At 33.6% G+C, this 20,000-nt stretch overlaps 1 pseudogene; it reads left to right on the forward strand.

Moving 5' to 3' along the window:
- Nucleotides 1-20,000, forward strand: part of LOC137658939 (chaperone protein DnaJ-like) — a 155,477-nt pseudogene that overhangs the window by 73,207 nt on the left and 62,270 nt on the right.

Below are 20,000 nucleotides of genomic sequence, written 5' to 3' on the forward strand. Positions count from 1 at the left end.
ATATATATATATATATATATATATATATATATATATATATATATAAATTATTAATATTTATTCAAACGATACAAGAAGGTGCTATTATTATTATTATTATTATTATTATTATTATTATTATTATTATTATTATTATTATTATTATTATTATTATTCCACTTGGCGCTCAGTGTGAGTTATACTGTTATTGTTTATCTTCTTCTGACTTTGAACGTGAGATATGAGCAAATTTGCAGAAATCCTTTCATGTCGCTGCAACCCGCACACACTCAGAGAGAGAGAGAGAGAGAGAGAGAGAGAGAGAGAGAGAGAGAGAGAGAGAGAGACTAACTGACTACTACGATTCAGCAAATGAATAAAACCTATTACTGTCCTATTTTTTGGCAATATCCATCGAGTTGACTTTTATTGCTGCAATATAGTAATTGTTATTGATTTTGTAATGTAAGTAATAAAGAAGAAAGAAAACATGAATCGTGGTATAACAATGAGACAATATCCTACAGATTTAGTAGATTTGAGAACAAATCCCTCAGAAGAATATTGGGAGATGAATGGCAGAGCAGGATTAGAAATGAAACTATAAGAGAGACTACTCGAGTGCCACATGTGGATGAGATCATGGTTAGGGGTAGATAGAGATGGTTTGAGCATGTTCTTCGCACTCCCCAAGAGAGATTAATTCACCAAACTTTAAACTGAGCTCCACAAGGCACTATAAGAGTTGGAAGACCCAGATCTACATGGCTGAGGACTATGAAGCGTGAAGTAGATGATGATGAATGGAAGAATATTAATTTAAAAGCTCAAGATAGAGTCGACTGGCGAAATCTAACCGAGGCCCTTTGCGTCAATAGGCGTAGGAGGAGATGATGATAATGATTATGAAGTGAAAAAATTTAAACTGTATGAAAGCTTGGCTAAAATTATTTTAAAGTAGAAAGCGCTTAACAGCTATTATTTTTAACTGACATCAGTTTAAGAGATTGATAATAAAATGCACATTTGCAAAAGGAGAATCAGATTGTTTGAAAGATTCTTCTTTGCACGTAAAATGAAAATGTTCGGAATTCGTAAAAGGAAGAAGGGAAAAAAAAAAGGATTTGCGTCTCACCTTGAGGCAAATCTTTTACCCATTTTGCACCTGTGAATTTTTCCGGGGAGATTTTTTGTCAGCCTTCGTTATCTAAGCCTCGGTATTGGTTTTTCGGGGAGGTGGATATGTCTGCAATTGGCCATCCGAGTAGGCCGTGTTTATCTCCAGGAGTGTTAAATATATTTCTCTCTACGTTCAATATCTCTCAGAGGTTCTTTCTTGGTTTGTTTTGGTGACCCTGCGCTGAATGGCACCCCAGCCCCAGCACCGGTCCAAATAGTTAAAATCAATAAATCGAATCCAATCCATAAAGATTTAACGCTTAAAGGCCGCTCATGAATGGTAGAAGCAAGGGATAGTGACTGTCCTATCAAGCAGGACAATGCCCTAGAGACTGACCATACATACATATGATCAGCGCTCAAACCCCCTCTCCATCCAAGCTAGGGCCAAGGAGGGCCAGGCAATGGCTGCTGATGACTCACCAGGTAGACGTATAGACTCCCCCCCCCCAATCCTTAGCTCACAAGGATGGTGAGGTTGCAACGACCAAAGAGGATTATTATCAGCCAAACATTGTTTTTTCCAATTGGTTCGTAGTTGAAGCAGCAGAAGCTTGAAGACTCTTTGATGTATGACAGCTGCCTTACCTTATTGCCTTATTTTTTGTTTGGGTTCCCCCAGGTCCCTCAGTGTGAGGCACCTCGTATATCCACCAGAGAGTTGCTAATACATCTTCCGGTGTATTTTGCATCTTCCAGTCTTGGATGGTCTGGGATGCATCTTAGGTATTTATCGAGCTTATTTTTAAACTCATCTACGCTCACTCCTGATATGTTTCTTAGATGAGCTGGCAGCACATTAAATAGTCGCTGCATTATCGATGCTGGTGCGTAGGGGATTAATGTCCTGTGCGCCTTTCTCAGTTTACCTGGAATGCTTTTTGGCACTATTAATCTACCTCTGCTTGCTCTTTCTGATACTTTAAGCTCCATGATGTTTTCAGCAATTCCTTCTATTTGCTTCCATGCTTGTATTATCATGTAGCGTTCTCTTCTCCTTTCTAGACTGTATAGTTTTAAAAATTGCAGTCTTTCCCAGTAATCAAGGTCCTTAACTTCTTCTATTCTAGCAGTATAGGACCTTTGTACACTCTCTATTTGCGCAATATCCTTTTGGTAGTGTGGGTACCATATCACATTGCAGTACTCGAGTGTACTACGCACATAAGTTTTGTAAAGCATAATCATGTGTTCAGCTTTTCTTGTTTTAAAGTGTCTGAATAACATTCCCATTTTTGCTTTACATTTAGCCAACAGTGTTGCTATTTGGTCGTTGCATAACATATTCCTATTTAAAATTACACCAAGGTCTTTAATTGCTTCCTTGTTTGTGATTGTCTCATTATTAGGTCCCTTGTATGCATACACCATTCCTTCTCTGTTTCCATAATTTATTGATTCGAATTTATCGGAGTTAAATACCATCCTATTTATCTCCGCCCATTCATATATTTTGTTTAGATCTCTTTGTAGTGAGTTCCTATCTTCATCACAAGTAATTTCTCTACTTATTCTTGTGTCATCGGCGAAACTTCTCACTACGGAGTTTTCAACATCACAGTCTATGTCTGAGATCATAATAACAAATAGCAGTGCAGCTAATACCGTACCTTGGGGCACACCAGATATTACCTGGGCTTCATCTGATTTCTCGTCATTTGCAACCACTATCTGTTTTCTGTTTTGCAGGAATTCTTTTACCCATTTTCCTATCTTTCCCACAATATTATGCTTTCTCATTTTTTTCTCCAATATGTTATGGTCTACCTTGTCAAAGGCTTTTGCAAAATCTAGATAGATCACATCTGTGTCTTTTTCATTTATCATATTATTGTATATGTTTTCATAGTGAGCTAGCAGTTGGGTCTGTGTACTTTTTCCAGGTACGAAACCGTGTTGACCCATATTAAACAAATTATTTTTGACCAAATGGTTCATTATTTTCTTTTTTATTACCCTCTCATACACTTTCATAATATGTGATGTTAGACTAACAGGTCTATAATTGCTTGCCTCTAGTCTTGATCCACTTTTGAAGATAGGGGTTATATAAGCTAATTTATGTTTAACATATATCTCGCTCATATCTATACTCTGTCTTAGCAGTATTGCAAGTGGCTTCGCGATAGTGTTTGCAGTTTTTTTTAACAAAATCGCTGGAACTCCATCTGGTCCGGCTGCCGATCCATTTTTAATTTCGTTTATAGCCGTGACAATATCTGCTTCATTAATATCTATATCCGTTAGATATTCAACATTTTCTTCTCTCATTTCTGTTTCATTATTCTCATTCGCAATTCTTGGCGTGAACTCACTCTTATATTTTTCTGCTAATATGTTGCATATTTCCTTTTTTTCATTCGTTAGCCGTCCTTCAATTCTTAGAGGGCCTATTTCTATTCTCCTTTTATTCATCTTTTTTGCATAGGAGTAAAGTACTTTGGGGTTTCTTTTTATATTTTGAAGTGTCCTTTCTTCTAAGTCCCTTTTTTCATTTTCTTTCGACTGTATAATCATTTGTTCTGCATTTTCTATCTTACATTTTATTTCCCTCATTTTCCACACATTTTTTTCTTTTGCAAGATTTTTCTTCCACTTTTTAATTTTCTGAAATAAGATCCTTCTGTCTCTTGGTATGCACGTCTTTTGTTTATTGTTTTTTTTCGGTACATATTTTTCAACAATTTTCTCCAGTATTTTGTACAGTATATCCGTATTTACCTGTATATTATCACTTATAAATACATTTTTCCATTCTTTATTCAGTTCTTCATTTATTTCTGACCATTTTATATTCTTACTGTAAAAGTTATATTTTCCATATCCTTCCCAAAGTTTTGTGCTTTTATTAATTCTGTGATCACTTGCTTTGGAATGAACTATCAATTCTATGACATTGTGGTCTGAAATTCCCGTGTTATACACTATTATTTCTTTAACATAATTCACCTCATTCACAAATACTAGATCTAGGACATTTTCCTTTCTTGTTGGAATGTGGTTTATTTGTTGCATATTATGTTCTAATAGCATATCTTGAAGCTTTTCAAATTGCCTCTTATCTTCTGCGCTACTATTACTATCTTTTTTATATGTATACATACAACCACTTTCTTCTATCCGTTCTTTCCAATCCACGAAAGGAAAGTTAAAATCTCCGGATAGGAGTATATTCCAGTCTTTATGGTTTCTACATATATCATCTATTTTTTCTATTATTATGTCAAACTCCTTAGTGTTTGGGGGTCTGTAAACTACAATATTCATTAGTTTTTCAAATTCAAATTCTACCGCAATCAATTCACATTCTGTGTTGCTGTATTTTTCACATACTTTTCCTTGATTTATGTCTCTTCCATATATTGCGGTTCCCCCTTGATTCCTATTTTTTCTGTCTGATCTATAAGTTTGGAAACCCTTTATCTGGTCATCACTGCCAGTCTCTTGGGAATACCATGTTTCACTTATATTTAATATATCTATTTTTTCAATTTGGGTTAGTTCTTCTAAGAACTCTATTTTCCTTTTAGAGTTACTCGTGACTAAACCCTGTGCATTCATTACTATTATGGTTTGTGTTTCATCCCCATTATTTAATATTGGTAATAATATGGATTCTCCCATGCTTCCTTCCTGTTCTGATATGATGTTCTTTTCTTCATTTCCCAGAATTCTGCCATTAAAAAATCCAACTTTTCTATTATATTTGCTCTTTCGCCTTCATATTTATTTGTGTGTGTATACCTGAAAGAGGTTCCTGGCAAATTGTTGTTAATTGTATGATTATGTTGTTACACCAATGGTTTTCTAGCAAGAAAAAGCATTATTATTTTTCATAATTCGAAGAGAATATCTAATTGCAATACACAATCAGCACATACGCATGCACGCACACAAATACACACACACACACACACACACACATATATATATATATATATATATATATATATATATATATATATGTATGTATATATATACTGTACATGTATATAAATATATAGTATGTATATGTACAGTAGCCCATATATATATATATATATATATATATATATATATATATATATATATATATATATATATATATATATATAATGTATGTATGTATGTATGTATACTGTATGTATACATATGTATATATATTTATTTATATGTATATATACGTGTGTATGTGTGTCAGCACGGCGTTTAATCATCCACTTCCATTTATTCGCCTTGTATTTCAAACCTAACCTGGCTTTGCAAAGTGTTATGCCCAGTGTTTATATCTGATGAATTGTGAATTTTTTTACACCTGTTCTGATGCTTTGACATTTGAAGAGATCGTTGTCGATAAGAGACAGTCATACCCCCCCCCCTCTCTCTCTCTCTCTCTCTCTCTCTCTCTCTCTCTCTCTCTCTCTCTCTCTCTCTCTCTCTCTCTTTTAATTTTCATAGATATGATGTAGTGTAATTAGGTTCAAGTGAATTGATATTGATAGTAAAAAGTTAAATCTTTACGTATTATTAATATTCGTTTTCAACTTTTGGTATACAGTATATATATATATATATATATATATATATATATATATATATATATATATATATATATATATATATATATATATATATATATATATATATAAACACACATACATTCCTACACACAAACTGGAATTGAAAAGATACAACACCACAAAATAACAAATACATTGATATCAGATTATTAAGAATATTATCGTTTTGAAACAAACAAAAATGTACATTTTATTTCCGTGTTCATAATTTTTACATAGAATTTCACGTGAGATGACTAGATTCATGATGGCACATCAAGTTTCGAAAGTGCAGATCATTTCTTTAATTTTAATTTAATTTATCATTTATACTGCCGTTGTAATTGTTTTATCATTTTTACTGTCATTTGTAATATTTTTAATCATTTATAGTGTCATTGTAATATTTTTATCAATTCATACTGTCATATGGCAATCAAACATATAGTTGGAGACAGGAATTCCTCGCACACCTCGCTCTGAGGAAGTGCACCTTGTCACACCCTACCTGCGCTGTGAATAACCAAACAGATAGTATAGAGATGGCAGAGGTGATATGCAGAGCTACACATAAGAACTCGCCGCTCAGTAAAGGTGTAATAGGATGCCTCAGAGAGAGGTGGGCTAAGAATTCCTGTATCCAAATGTACCATTCGACAAATGCAATTTTTATAATTTTCCCATTATGATCATTTGATTAGTAAGATTTTAAGAAATATATAATTTACGAGAAAAGTACCCGTGTCAGCAAATTAGTTTCTCGTAGTCATCTGCATATTTGAAGTTTTTGCAGCGGATTTCAGTCTTTTTGCAACAACTATAACAACCAAATGTCTATGGCGTGTGTGTGTGTGTAGATCGCCTTACCTTATGTAAGACACGGGCTCTTGCCGCTGGGCAGCCCGTAAATTAAAATGTCTATGGCGGATACCCCGTATACCTGGTTAGTGCCTCAGTGTGCCCACCTCACGTGGTGCACTGTAGGCATTACTGAAAGACTTCTATCTGCAAGGTGTTTTTTTTTTTTCTCTCTCCCTTAAGTCATGCTGTCCAACCTCTTTAACGATAGAATACAATATCAGGGTATTTTATTTTTCTTGTTAGTTGCTTCTCTTGTAGTTTCCTTGTCCCAGTGCTAGGTTATATCGTCCAAGCTTAAATAATCAAACGCATGGCAGAGAATGTTGTCTTTTGTTACCTCCGTCAACGAAGTTGGAAGGAGATTATGTTTTCGCCCGTTTGTATTTGTTTGCGTGAGTGTGTGTTTGAGTGTGTGTGTGTGTGTGTGTGTGTGTGTGTGTTTGTGAACAGCTTTCTGGCTACAAATTTAATCGTAGAGTTGTGAAATTTGCATGGATTAACTGCCATGTTAAAAGCTGGAAATTATTAATTTTGGAAGGTCAAGGTCAAGGTCACGGTCAAGCAAAATGTCCAATTCACGCAATCAGCTATAAGTTTGGACATCATTATCACAGAGACTTCAAACTGGGCTCATATTTGAGTGTAGGAAAATCCACGCCAATTAAGACATGCCAAGTTCAAAGATCAAGGTCAAGGTCGAGAAATAAGCTGCCGCAGTGGAGGTCTGCGCTGTACTGATTGCCCCACTAGTTTTCTATTGCGTTTCCCTGTGTAGCTGAGGCAGTTTATCAATAACAAAAAATAATTAACGAAAAAATTTAGTATAATTCATGATGTTTGATTCGTTGGGGGAAACCTACTCGCTTTGGATTATTCATATTAGGATTTTACGTTTTGATGATATTTATTCATAATTTAATTAATGATTATGAACTGTAATTATTATAGAACCCAATTTTCTTTCATGTATAGGATTTGATTTGGGATAAGGGTTATAGAATTGGATTTGGGATAAGGGTAAATGTAATTTTCAATCATATCTGGTGTCAGTGTTGAATTAGCATTTATACATTGATATTCCTTTTTTAAATAAATATTTATCTCTAGTGTACCCTAGCCGTCGAAAATGACGTCTAGATATATAGGTAGATATGCACGCACTCGCATACAGACACAGTATATATTCAACCCTTCACACCCCTCCCCCCTCCTAATTACAACCCGCTAGTTCGGTAATTTGTGAGAGAGTGGTTTCCGATTGTATCTGTCGGTGTACACCCTCTCACCCTTGTCTGTGACAGAATATACTGTGTATATATATATATACATGTATATATATATATGTATATATATATATATGTATATATATACATGTATATATGTATATATATACACAGTATATATATATATATATATATATACATGTATATATATGTATATATATATATATATATATACACAGTATATATATACATGTATATATATATGTATATATATATATATATATATATATATATATATATATATATATATATATATATATAATCAGACACCTTTTCTTTGTTATATAGGTGAGATGCTTCTGGTTAATTGTATTTTTCTATAGCTGATGAATCTAATTATCATTTATTCAATTCTCGAATAATGTTGCATTAAACTTGATTAAACATTATTGTTTATTTAGAATCATAAAATGTTATTTTGATGTTCATAATCACTTCATTTTAGCGAGATAAAGCGTGGACTTATTTGCAGTTTCGTCAGACTAAAGGAATTATTACAATAGTATTCATGTTTAGTCTATAGTCATTGTTGTCAATTCCTAGAATCATTTATTATGAAGAAATAGCTCTAAATTTCATGCTGATATTTTAACAATTACATGATATATCCCTTTTCTAATAGAATAATCAATAAAGTATATTTTATATTTTGGGTTTGGTTTCAGTGTGAAATGTATAAATATCTTTACAAGGTAATATGTATATCTCTTATAGTTAGGTTCATTGCAATTTATGTCCATATTGTATCAAGAGAAATTAGTCTATTTTACTTCATTTTATGCTTGCTGCAATCATTATTCCGTATAGATATGTCATTCAAGGACATATGACATTTGACCTTATCAAATGTCACACCTGTGTTACAGGTTAACTTAGTTTTTGATAAATAAGAAATCTCTCTCTCTCTCTCTCTCTCTCTCTCTCTCTCTCTCTCTCTCTCTCTCTCTCTCTCTCGTTTGAACATATTTAATCTACAAGGCGTTCAAAATTCTTAAAGGAATAACAAATGTAGACTACAATAACCTCTTCACGCTTAGCACAAATCAGTCCAGAGTTAACGAATACAAACGAATTGAAAATATACAACACCACTCATTGTGGTAATTTCTTTACATACAAAATAACAAATACATGGAACAGATTTCCAGCGGATGTAGTAAACAGTAACACGGTAAACGAGTTTAAGAATAAGTTACATACGATCATGAAAACTCTTTAAACGTTTAAACTAAATCGCTCTACCCAAGAGCTAAGTAATGAAGTCTCCGCTGATGGACCAAAAAGTCTTTGAGACATTCAAAATCCACGTAACTCTCTCTCTCTCTCTCTCTCTCTCTCTCTCTCTCTCTCTCTCTCTCTCTCTCTCTCTCATCTATTGAAATACGTATATTTGAGAATCCATAGGAGTGAATCACAGAGTAAGGGAAGCAAGGAAAGTAGTAAGATAAGTGAAGGAAATGAAAGGAAACGATCGAGTGTCCATGAAATCAAACGTTTTGATATAACCGGGGGGGGGGGGGGGGGCACACAGTAGTGCGCAGACCTCCTCTGCGGTAGCTTATTTCTCAACCTTTTGCTCGACCTTGACCTTGACCATTGACCTTAACATATATTAATTGGTGTGGATTTTCATACACTCGCATATGAACCACGTTTGAAGTCTCTGTGCCAACGATGCCCAAACTAGTGCTGATTACGTGAATTGGACATTTTGCTTGACCGTGACCTTGACCTTTGACTTTACCATCCAAAATTCAATAGTATCCAGCTTTTTACATAACAGTTAATCTTTGTACGTTTCATTACTCTACAATTAAGATTGTAGCCAGTAAGCTGTTCACAAGCAAACACAGGGAGTAAAACATATCCTCCTTCCAACTTCGTTTGCGGAGGTAATGAATAGTTGAGCCATCTCACCTCAATGGAAGTGAAGTGAGAATGTTAACTAGGACATTAAATTTTGCAATAATTTTGGTCAATATTACGAATAGAAAGGGTGAGAAAAAAAAAAGAGACACTTGAGGTGGTAGAAAGGATTGCGTAAATGAAATGAAGAATTTGGTCTTTGGAATTATGAAGTATAAAAATGGTAGTTTTTTGTCACTTGCGAGACCAGAAAAATTAAGATATTTCTGTATTTGGTCTTGATAATTATATGAGAACTATGTGCATTCAGTTTTATTATACAGGCTTTATACACATCATTGGAGTGATACATAATCAAGTCTTAAAAATTATTTACCGTGAAGTGCCACACTGTTATAAATATCAGCAAATCAGCTAGTCATATCAAGAAAATCTTTAGTAAAAAGTGGCTGAAAATATTGTTATAAATTCCATTTTTTTTTTTTTTTTTTATGCAATTGTCTTCAAAGTTGAAAATTATTTCTTGAAACTTATCAGTCAGGTATCTTATAATAATCTATATAAGGAGAAAGCGAGTTGCCATATTAAATCAATTGTGCAAAACTAGAAATATGTAAATCAACGTTAAGAACAGCTAAAGGCTAGATTCTTTTCAGAATAAAAACTAAAAGTCAAACTTTTCCTTGTCTGAGACTGGTGTGGTAAACAGCCAGATTTTTTCTGGAAGTTGTAGGTGAGAAAGAAGTAGGCAAACGCGAGCAACTTTTCTTCTTCTTCCTTCGCTTTGAGAATATTTTATGAGCATATTTACTGGGGGGGGATCCCCAGGTGGCCTTGGGGCGCTTGCAGTAATTCCAACTTGCTCTTGAAGAGAGGATATTTCGCGTTCGTGTTGAGAGGCAGTCATGGATTCTTGTTGTTCAGTTTTTAAAGGAAAGCATAGTATCTCTTCTATTATATATTTGCATATTTACGTTCTACCCTGAGTAAACGAAAATCTGGAAAGCATAGGTTTTCTTCTGGAATATATTTACGTATTCATGCTTTACCCTGAGGCACAAACTGCAAAATATTTAAAGGCCAGTCACGAATGGAAGAGGCAAGGGACGTGGACATTACCCTATCAAGCAGGACAAGGCCCTAGAGACTGACCATAATATACATATGATCAGCGCCCAAGCTCCCTCTCCACCCAAGCTAAGACCGAGGATGGCCAGGCAATGGTTGCTGATGACTCTGCAGATAGACCTATAGGCTCCCCCAAACTCCCCATCCTTACATCACAAGGATGGTGAGGTTGCAGCGACCAAAGGAACTAACAAGTTTGAGCAGGACTCGAACCCCAGTCTGGTGATCACCAGTTAGAGACGTTACCTCATCGGCCACCACAACCTTATATGTTTTGCTATCATGCCTCCGATAGTGAGGTATTGTTTTTATCTGTTTTGCTTTATGTTAGAACTGCTCAGAAAATTATGGATGAATTTTAACGAATACTTTGCCAAACAAATGATTTGTGATTGACAACAATTAATTATATTTGGTGATAGTTGGAAATGCAATATTTATGACCTCTTAAGATGGTCAAAGATATAATAAGAACTCAGAGTCAGATTAAGTTCATACTTTCAAGTTAAAACCTAAAGAGAAATTACTCCCTTTCATATATTTCTGCAACTATTCGAAAGACTTCGTATTTGACTGTGACCTTGACCTTTGACCTTAACCTTCCAAAATTTAATTATTTCCAGGTTTTTACATAGCAGTTAATGCCTGCAAGTTTCATTACTGTACGACTAAAATTGTGGCCATATATATGTAGTATGTGTGTATGTATATATATATATATATATATATATATATATATATATATATATATATATATATATATATGTGTGTATATATATATATATATATATATATATATATATATATATATATATGTATGTATATATATATATATATATATATATATATATATATATATATATATATATATATATATATATAATCATCACTGAAGATGTCGACAGCCAGTAGTCTACATTTCTCAATGTGGACAGGGAATATAGTACTTCTTAAAATCTATTTATTAATCCCAACGTTTCGTGATTATCATTATCACATCTTCCAGGGCCTACAAATAAGGAACATATAAATAGCATTAAGAAAAGGTAATAGAAAATGTATACAAATTCTTATGAAATGTGAAAATTAGTAAAAAAAAAAAATCAAATGAAAATAGGCACATAACAGAAGTGGAACGAACCTCGATGAAGCGCAATTAGAAACTTATTTAAAAAAAAAAAAAAAATCCAACTTCCCCAAGAGTTCCGGTATGTATGTATGTATGTATGCATGTTTTTACGTATGTATAGTACAGAAGGTCCTCAACATACAAACATTCGACTTACAAACATTCAGAGATACAAACACAAATCTAACTGAAAATAACAAAGATAAGATACAGAAATACTGTAATAAAACAATATATCATTCAATAACAGTAAGCAAAACAACATTTGTAAAAGCCTGATATCTACTTCCAAGAATAACTGAGCATATCGTTGAAATATATTATATATCTGAGGGAGTTTTAGAATCATTTTAAATAAGACTTTTTAAAACGTAACTCTATAACGTATTAGTGGAAAACAAATGGTAAAAATTTTTTTTTATTTAAGAGTTCTGACTCTCTGTGTTGAGTCTTTTCGGTTAACTATACATAAGTGTTTTGCTATTGGTCAATGTTGTTAGAATTATTGTTAATATTATTATTATTATTATTATTATTATTATTATTATTATTATTATTATTATTATTGTTATTATTGTTATCATTTTTATTATTAATATTAATATTCTTATTGTTATTGTTATTATTATTATCATTATTATTTTTCATCAAACACGTGATCATTCAGAACTGACCAAAAAAAAAAAGGATTACAGTTTTTTTAATATTATTAATAGAATGGATAGCCTCTCCTTGAATGGAAGAGGAAGCTAAGATAAATAGAATTTAATTTAGATCACAGTAGAGAAAGAGAAATATTCTGAATGAACAACACATTTTCAAATGTCCAAATTGTGTAAGGGAATTTGGATCTATATAATTTTTTGGAAATTACTAATTCCAACCTTTTTCCTAATGCTAATCTTTTCCATTTAACGAGAATGTTAAAGTTTAATTTAAGAAAAAAAAAAACTTTTTTTCGGTTTGCAACACTATTCATATCGAAGGGATGATTCCAGAAGAATTTCTTCATCTTATAAAAGACTTTTTGAAATTGGATTGCAGTTTGTCATGGTTATATAACTGCCACATATTCTTGAATGAATAAGTTGACAGATGATAGTTAATATATGTATATATATATATATGTATATATATATATATATATATATATATATATATATATATATATATGTTTATATATATATATATATATATATATATATATATATATGTATAATGATAGATAGATAGATAGATAGCTAGATATACTAAAGGCGATGAATTGACGAACTGAGAAAATTTGCTGGTATGAACTGGCAAAGAAAGGCCATAAACGGACGCGAGTGGGAGGACATGTGGCAGTGGCCTAGTAACTGATACTGCTGATGATGATGATGATTCACACACACATATACATACACACACATACATATTAACACACACACACACATATATATATATATATATATATATATATATATATATATATATATATGTGTGTGTGTGCGTGTGTGTATGTATACATATGTGTGTGTTCCAATAAGTCATATATTATACAACTAATATCTGCATTCTCTCTATACCTCGGGATGAGAGACCCAAAGGGGAATTAACTCAAAGATAATAGCTTTTGATCGGCCGGGGAATCGAACCATGACCCGAGAAACTGAAGTGACAGTAACATACCATCTAATCACTGTTACCTCAGTTTCTCGGGCCCAGGTTCGATTCCCTAGCCGACCAGAAGCTATTATCTTTGAGTTGATTCCCCCATGGATCTCTGATCCCTAGGTATAGAGAGAATCCAGTTATTAGGAGAAGTTTAATATATGGCTTATTTGAATAAGAAAAATGAGTCTATATGTGCAAAATTTCTCACATATATATTGTATGTGTGTGTATGTGTATGTGCGTATGGTGTAAGCATGGTGTCAAGGTCAATTGTCATGTGTGAAGCACTTATCTGTCGAAGCGGATATGATCCTCAGCCTCGGCCCGAAGCTCTATTTTAGGATCCTCTCAAATTTCACTTAAAAATGCTCCATTATCATAAAGTAATTAATACTAACGGGAGAGCATTATACACTTCACTGCTTTCGAAAGAGCTCTAAAAATAGATAACCTTTGATGATGGTCATGCGGAAAAGATCAGGTAATTATTTAATATACATCAGGCTTTAGATATTGTTGGTGCTTATGAGAAAGGCTAAAAGGTGTGTGTTTATAATGACGTAAGGTAATTGTTGCGTAAAGGTTAATTATGGATGGTACTTAAAAGGATTTTTATTTTGTATTAGTAGTATAGAAAGAATGGATGGTACTTTGAACATTTTTGTTTTGAATTTAATTGTATATAGAGCAGCTTTGAAATATACAAACATTTATTTAATTCTTATTTTTATTCTTGTGCGCTTATGCTAATGTTCACCGGAGATTCTAATTGCTAACGACAAAATGGTAAACTATATTAACTTTCTCATAATGTTCACTTAATTTTATTAATTTTCTTTGCTTTCCTGACAAAGAACAAAACACAACTCTTGTACAAGAATCTTGCAACTAACCATATGTTAAATCTTATCTTTTTTTTTCTTTTTTTTTTTTTTTTTCGTCACCGGATACGACGAATTCATGACACGATAATCTAATCAAAATTAACCTGATCTTGACATAATTTTAATTTTTTACAAATTTACTTAATTCATTTGTGGTTTTGTTTATTCACCATAAAAAAGAGTATATTAAAATCGTTCATTTGTTTTGTTTTCAGGAGAGAAATGTGTATGACATTATTTGTTACTAGTGTACGCGAACCGTAAAAAATGACTGCGAAATATTTAGATAGATATGCATACACCCCTCCTCTCTTACCAGGGTATGAGATATTCTCTCTCTCCCCCCTACCCGAAGGACAGAGAGAGCTCGGATATAATATATATATATATATATATATATATATATATATATATATATATATATATATATATAATATAATATATATATATATATATATATATATATAAATATATATATATATATATATATATATATATATATATATATATATATATATATATATATATATATATATATACAGAGAGAGAGAGAGAGAGAGAGAGAGAGAGAGAGAGAGAGAGAATATGTATGTATGTATATATATATATATATATATATATATATATATATATATATATATATATATATATATATATGTATATATATATGTGTGTATATGTACAGTATATATATATATATATATATATATATATATATATATATATATATATATATATATATATATATACTGAGATGCGAGGTGAATGCAACTAAACTTTATTAAACAATCATCGAGTTTATATACTACGACTTCCGAGGAAGAATGTCACGTAAATTCAAACGTGATAGAGCTTGTGCTAGCATGATAACACAGTATGGTCTATTAATAGTGTAGGGAAGAGCGAGTGATAAGATTAAAACATTAAAACCATTACAGTGTAGGAGCGTGTATAAAACACGTGCGGTACACTTCATTGGTTTAAAAGTGTATTGTGAACAAAGGTATTGATGGGTATTGTTCGTCCCACGTTCGAATGCCATATATGTATGTATGATTTATACATCTAGTGCCTTTTCCCCTCTGGAGGAAGTGAATCCAGATGTATACTTTTTTTATTATTAGTGAAGTCTATAAGTCAAAAGATACTGAGGCATTTCCTTGATCCAAATAAATCCTTGTACCGATGTATACCTGATCTATTAAAATGCCAATGACGTCAGATGTTACTTTTATTACACGTAAATGAAGATTATTATGTATTTAATGGAACTGTAGCAAAGCTGTCTTATTTTAAGAACTGAGGACAGATTTTGAACTTTTGGATCTAAATTTTCTTTAGATGAAAAGGGTTGTTAGATGTAAGAAATTCAAAGAACTATGATTACTGAATCTGAGTTTTATAACAAAGAAATTTCTTGTATCAAGAAATTGGACGTAAAACTAGGAGTTAGAATTTAGTCAAGTCTAAGTAGATTTTTTTATGACTTTCATCAAGTCTTACTAAATCTATATCTCTATGCAATACTGGGAGCACCATGGATATAATTTGAACTTTTTACGTGTAGTTCGAGGTGGTTTGTCATTTAACTAAACACCCATTAACTTAGTTGGTTATTTGACTTTCTATATTATGTGAATTTTTTCTCTAATATTTATTTTCATTTTAAAATTATACTTTGCTTTTGGAAATGTAAAACAAGATGAAGCATATTTATAGATTTTCACCAGACATTTTCCCTTTCTTCCACAGACCCTAATATCATTTGAGGCCAGATACATCGCCCCTCCTGGAGGAGAAAGGGACAGGGGCGGCAGTGGTGGTGGTGGGGGCGAAGTCTTCGCAGGTGGGGGAGGCGGAGGGGGTGCGGTGGACTATGGTGGCTTCTGGGAGGGGGGAGGCAGCAGCATTGATAACGAAGCGGGCTTCGAGAGTGGCTTGGAGGATGACCAGCAGATGCTGCTCGATGTGGAGCAAAACATAGCCAATCTCGAGAGGAACATCAACCTTCAGGAGAAGTCCGCCTCCAACATGGCCCGCGGGAGGAAGAGCAAGGATAACTCGCCGGAGACGCAGAAGAAGAGGTAAGCTGTTTCCATTGGTTGATTGATTGATTGATTTTGAGTTTTCTGTCACTGACGCCGATATCGTTTGTAATAATGAAGAATAAAAGGAAATTCAATTTAAAACCATAAATGCGAGGAGGTCCTTATAAAAGTTAAGTAGCTATTTCGATTATTGGACACAGAGGTTGTTGGTACACCTTGCTCCGAAGTACACCCTGTTACACCCTTACTTCGCGGGGAGTTACCCAACAGATAGTGTAGGGGGAGATGGCAGAGGTGGTGGGCTGGGCTAATCAGAGGAAATCGACGCGCAATAGTAATGTGGCTAGGTGCACTTCTTCAGAGCTAGGTATAACAGGAATTCCTCTATCCAACTGTACAATAATATAAGTGTTTTAGTCTTATTGAATCTATTTTACGGATTAATTATGTATTTTGATATCATGTAAGATGAATTTGTTATGGAAAGGGAGATCTATCACTTATCAAAAGTTTTCATAAAGTTTTCGAAGCCATGTATTGATATTTACCTCAACCAACGAAGTTGGAAGGAGGTTACGTTTTCGCCCCTGTTTGTGTGTGTTTGTGAACAGTATCCTGACCACAGTTTTAATCGTCGATTAATGAAACTTTCAGGGATTAACTGACATGTAAAAAGCTGGAAATTTTTAAATTTTGGAAGGTCAAGGTCACGGTCAAGCAAAATGTCCAATTCACGTAATCAGCTATAAGTTTGGATAGCGTTGTCACAGAGACTTCAAACTTGGTTCACATTTGAGTGCATGAAAATCCACGCCATTTAATACATTTTAAGGTCGAAGGTCAAGGTCAAGCAAAAGGTCGAGAAATGAGCTGCCGTGGCTGAGGCCTATGCTCTACTGCGAACTCCTCTAGTTACGTCATTTAACATTGGTATTGATTTTATTGATCTAAACGTAATAAGCTATTGCAATGCATGAAGGTGCTTATTTCACTTTTATTATCATCTTATTTAATTATCTTCCACTAAATTTTTTCGTATAACTAAAAATCCACTTTAGTTTCTCGGTCAAGTTTTGACGTTTTAGGAAAAGTACGACAAGAAAACATTTAATATGTCCGTGGAAGCCACAGAACTTTCAGAAGTTTTGAAGTATGATGAAAAATACTTATTAATTCTGCCTTTCTGTTTGTCATCTGGTTCTTTGTATTTCTCTTGGAAACAGAAAAGAAAAAACCTAACTAGTTTTTTTTTGCCAGAGAGTACATTCTGTCGGAATTCCATATTCATAACGATATTGCCTTGTGTTTTTCCCGGAGCCACCTCTTTTTCTGGGAAAATGATTACCGAATATTCTTGATATTGTATGTATATATGTGTGTGTATGTATTTATGTATATAAATATATATATATATATATATATATATATATATATATATATATATATATATACTGTATGTGTGCTTTCCGCCATTATTTCCTTTTACTTCGGGGTTTCCTATGTATATAAACTTTAAAGATTTTACAAATTATTATAGGTTAACCCATAAGTGCCAGAGGTAATGTGATCTGTTGCTTAATGTCGTCTATATGTTCAGTACTCAATTCCCCCCCCCCCCCCCCACTCTCCATCCAACCTAGGACCACGTAGGTTCAGGGAATGGCTGTCAATAATTCTTCAGGTGAACTTATGTGCTCCTACACCCTCCATATTTAGCTTACATGAACGGTAAGGTAGTGGATACTAATGAGAACTATTGGGCTGTGTGTGGGTCTCGAACTCCCAACGCACGGAATGAGAGTGAGGGACGTTTTCAATAGGCTACCAGAGCATGTATAGAATGGTATTATATCATTTACATGAATGATGTTAAAGCATTTAGGTATAGATGTGGGAAAAGGTCGTGTTAAAATTATAATGAAAAGGGCAAGAGGGCTCTCTCTCTCTCTCTCTCTCTCTCTCTCTCTCTCTCTCTCTCTCTCTCTCTCTCTCTCTCTCTCTCAACTATAGCTTTACGGCCACGCAGTTCAAACATAATATTCCATTAACACAGCTTGTGTTCATAGAACTTCGGGTCTAACGAGTGCCATGAGAATTGTTATGCCTTTACAAATGCCTTGGGCAAATATGCAACGCGTAACCAAGCAGACCTATACAAAGACAATTGTTTGCTTGATAAAGACATTTGTTTTCTTGATGAAGACAATTGTTGCCTCGCATGTGGTCACGTATTTAAATGTCTTTTAAGTGTTTTGTATTCGTCTTATTTTGAAATATTTAAAATTGAGATATTCTCTTTTTTCGGTGAATCAAGATATCAGGGAATTTTCCAGAAGGAAATAGCGGAGTGTCTTTGATTAGTTATTTTCTGGAAGGAATTATATAAGACTCTGTATTTGCATGAAAATATTAATAAAGAAATCATACTGTAGGAGTAAATGTTAATAACGTCTCCATGTATATGTGGTTTATTTGTAGACTAACAAATTAACTTGACGTTACACTACGGGGAGTGAGTCCCTGTGTGTGTTGGAAGTTCCCGTGGGCGTGATGAACTTCTTGTGTACTTGTTTTTATACATACAACCATTACTATATATCCATATTCTTAGCTCTAGGTTCCATATTTTCCTTATTATGAATTCCCTGATTCTAATACACACCAGTAGAACTCTCTCTCTCTCTCTCTCTCTCTCTCTCTCTCTCTCTCTCTCTCTCTCTCTCTCTCTCTCTCTCTCTCTCTCTCTCATTAAACAGTACTACACTTGCCTTGTTTCCAAGAGGTTTCAAGTACAGTTAGGTTCATAAATTTCGGTACAATTCATGTCAAGATTTGGATGTTTATGGGAACTTTACGATGTTGCGGATAATAACCGCGTAACATCTACCAAATATTAGTCATGTAGCAATATTATTTAATTATTAATGTTGGCTTTCTGAGTGTGGATACCATATCGTGGTGAAAGGTTTTGCATATTATCATGATCAGCAAGGCTGTAATAGCCAGGGCCACCCATATTAGGTTAGTTTGGCATGAGCCATTAGACTAAATTTTGCCTCTATCACCAATCCGCACTAGGCAGCGTGGTGATGAAAACTGGCCAAACCCCAGACATGAATAAGGATATGTCTGAGCTCTTTGTCCTGCAGTGTACTAGAAAAGGCTGCCTTTGTTGTTATTGCATTTTGTGGTGGAATAATCTTAATTACTTTATAATTGTGGGAATTATAGTCGGCCTTTGTCCTGCAGTGGACTAGAAAAGGCTGCCTTAGTTGTTGCATTCAGTGGTGAAATAATCTTAATTACTTTATAATAGTGGGAATTATAGTCGTATTTAGTCATGGTATTTACAGATATCAGCTTACCTTATCAGGATCTGTATTGAAATTAATTTGGCCATTGTTCTGATTACTTACTGTGTCGCTATGATTGGTAACGTCCCTGCCTGGTGA

This window comes from Palaemon carinicauda, chromosome 19, assembly GCF_036898095.1.
Source record: "Palaemon carinicauda isolate YSFRI2023 chromosome 19, ASM3689809v2, whole genome shotgun sequence".
Classification (NCBI taxonomy): domain Eukaryota; kingdom Metazoa; phylum Arthropoda; class Malacostraca; order Decapoda; family Palaemonidae; genus Palaemon; species Palaemon carinicauda.